General features: G+C 43.3%; 1 non-coding gene across 1 annotated transcript; it reads right to left on the bottom strand.

The window, feature by feature from the left end:
- Positions 1-1,369: 1,369 nt before the first annotated feature.
- On the bottom strand, positions 1,370-1,441 carry Trnap-ugg (transfer RNA proline (anticodon UGG)). The gene has a single exon. It is a non-coding gene; the product is annotated as a tRNA-Pro (tRNA).
- Between the last annotated feature and the right edge of the window lie 1,811 nt (positions 1,442-3,252).

The following is a 3,252-nucleotide window of genomic DNA, read 5'->3' as shown; positions in this document are numbered from 1 at the left end:
CAAGCGTCCCGACGTTCCGTGAGATGTGAAAAAAGGGTGAATAAAGTGGGGTAGGGTCAAATGTGGAAGTCCTTAATGAAGTGAATATTGAGTCTTGTCAAAGTCTTCACGCTGTCTTTGTTGGTAGTTCAACGAAGGGAAAGCCGAAGCCCGGTAAAACTTAAATCCTCACCCAGGACACGGAGCTCCACGAAAAGGATGTGTATGCAAATTTTATTCCTCTCATTCGTACGGTTGGCTCGTTCGAAATCAACCATAGTTCATAGACCTCGCAGTCGGGTGTGCTTCCGTCAGCCGGGTCCTCTGAGCCCACGGCCGTCCATGTGTATGAGCGTCGATTCCGAATGCTTTCTGGACGCCAGCCGTTCAACCGTTCGGCCGGTGGAGCAAGTCGACTCGTAATGAAATTAATTGTGTCTCGCTGTGCCGCACGACGAGTCGACCCGGGAAATACGGTCGGCTCCCGGGGTGATATTGATTTGGCTGATTCCAGTTTAGCATTAACGACGGGGCCGCAGCGTGCTTTCCTTCCTCAGGAGTCCTGAGATGCAGCATCCTTGTTTTCTAATCCCCTCCGTTCCAACTCGTGAAGAAAGCGATCGTCCTTGCAATGGTCCGTCCTTTTCCGGTCCGCTTTTTTATTTTCTCGGAAAGGTTACGCGAAAAGGTAAGGATTAACGTCGGCCGAAAACTAGTGCTGTCGATGCTGAATGTCGAGCGACCGTGGCGATGTGATTAATAGGATTTCAGCTGACTCTCGGTGTTTCCCTTGCACCGATCTACCGACACCAGAAGAAAATTTGCATTTCAACGGAAACTGTTTGATTTCTTCGGTTCTGGGGCTTTGGTGAAGGTTTTATCTCCCTCCGCACACATTACAGTTTGATATTACCTTTCATCGATATATCGCGTTAACTTCGGTTTGGTCGTGAGAAACGTAAACTACACTGCTAGACAAAGTATGAAGCAACTGGTCGATATGCTAATTCTGTTGGAAACGCATGACAAATGCTTTTTTTGTGATTAGCCTGTTAATGGAAAATTAAGCCTTTGATTCTGGGGTACAATGTTTGTAAATCAGTGTCTTGTTTGTTCTGGAGGTGTAATCTAATGTGTAGAGGTTTCGTTAGAATCTTGCAACTATAGATAAACAAGATTCTACTAACAGTAAATACTTTTAACTATCACAGTTTGAAAACATTTTTTACAGAAGCTAGAATTTAATACAATATCACTGTGGATAAATATGATCACTGTATGCTACAAAATGTTTAGCGTATTTTAATGGGCTTCTTATATGTTGTCACCATTTGCTTTGGAAATTGACAGAAAATATTACTTCAAAACGAGAGATATGTAAAAATAGAGTGGGCTCAACCGGGATTTGAACCCGGGACCTCTCGCACCCAAAGCGAGAATCATACCCCTAGACCATTGAGCCGCATGGGCGATTTTGGATGCGCTCCCAACCGGTCACTCGGTTCAAGTATTAACCATGCCCGATGTTGCTTAACGTCAGTACTGATTGTATGACATACGCTTTTACATTGGCAAATTTATTCAAAAGCACATATCACTAGGCAATTTATTTCAACATCAACGATTCGGATAGATACCTGAGGTCGTTCAACTCGTATGCTATCCAAAGCATTGCTCAGAATCTGGCTTGTTTTGATCTCCAGAAATAGGCAGCTCGCAAAACGGCGAACGGGCTCAAAGTGGTACACTTAGGCCAACTCCAGCATCCCCGCAGGAAACCTCGGTCTGAGAGAGAAATTCGGGAAACGAAGCGCAAGCTGTTTCGATAGGTAGTATTTTTCTTTTCTTTTCATTTTTGTTCTACTTGGAGGGTACGCACGCTGCTGCACGAGACGGTGGATTGTGCGTACGCGAAGGCAAGCGAGGCGATGTTTATGTTTCCTTCCTTTCCTGTTATTCCAGTTCCAGCATAAGTTCCCAACGGACAACGGCGACGGTTGTGGTCAGTGACCGCCCGTCGTTCTTCTTGCTTCTCGAGAGTCGAATGCTGGCTTCTATATTCCTGCCCACCAATCGCCACCCACCACCCACTGTGCCCTTCCAGCAGCAGAAGACACCGGAGCAAGAGACCAAAGACCTCTACGACGACAACGGTTTGGACGACGACGACGACGACGAGTCGCGAAACAGGTTGATGTTGTTTACGTTTAACATTGTGTTTTCATGCTGCACCTTTCTCGAGTGCTTATGCTGCCGAACGCCAAGGCAGAGTCTCGATTCCGTTTTTGGGCTGTCCTCGTGGCCTTCTTTGGCCAGGGTTCGTTTTTTACTCCACCGTCTTCGATACGTCTCCAGTCCACCATCTTCAGCAGCGCAGCGAGCTCCAGCATATCGCTTGCCTGATGACAGTTGTATCTTTTTTGTTTTCCTCACTCTTTTATCGTTAACATTTTTCTAGTTTCCTCCCAAATCTTCTTTCTTTGGACGATGGTTTTTCAAAGGATAGTTCGTCTTCGCCTTTACAGTGTTCCTAAATATTTAAACTCAAACAATTTGCTCACACGTTTTTTTTACAATATTTATAATAAGCTATTGTAGCTCTTGTGTGAGTTGCTTGATATTTCGGTGCCAATGTATGTGCCAACTCCCTGCTGGTTTTTTTTTGTTGTTGCAATTTTTATTTATACCTCTTTCAACTTTCTTTTCGCTATTTTTGTTTTATCTGAAATTGATAGTGATAACGGTCGGGCGCTATTAGAAAACCCAACCGTACCGCAAACTCCAAAACAGTTTTGGCCATCGCGATCGGCTGCCTAATGATTGATTTTGGTGCCTTCCCCGGTCCGCGAGTCGTTAAACTTCGGCTGCGAGGTTAACTATGGTTTAATTGGTTCATTTGATTAAGTTTAAGCGGTTGACGGAGCTCGTTAAATTTTAAACTCATAATATTTTCAAACTCGTCGTGGAGGAAGGGAAATGTGATCCCGGCAATAATGGCCCATTATAGAAAAGCCTCGCCCATATGGGAATTTTGTGAATCATAAAAGTGTTTCTCTCTTTTGAATGTACAAAATTAAAAATATTCGCTATATTTACGGGTCTTTTTAAGATTAGTTAAAATGATGATGATTGGGACTTTTCGCATAATTATTCAAATAAACCTCAAGTATATTCTTCTTTTAATCCTTAATCGTTTGGAAAATATTCTTTAAATAAAACCAAATCTTAACTCATGTTGATCAAGTAATTAAGAATTAATACTAAACGTTGCAT

This window comes from Anopheles ziemanni, chromosome 2 (genome assembly GCF_943734765.1).
Source record: "Anopheles ziemanni chromosome 2, idAnoZiCoDA_A2_x.2, whole genome shotgun sequence".
Taxonomy (NCBI): Eukaryota; Metazoa; Arthropoda; class Insecta; order Diptera; family Culicidae; genus Anopheles; species Anopheles ziemanni.
This window is presented reverse-complemented; position numbering and strand designations above follow the sequence as displayed.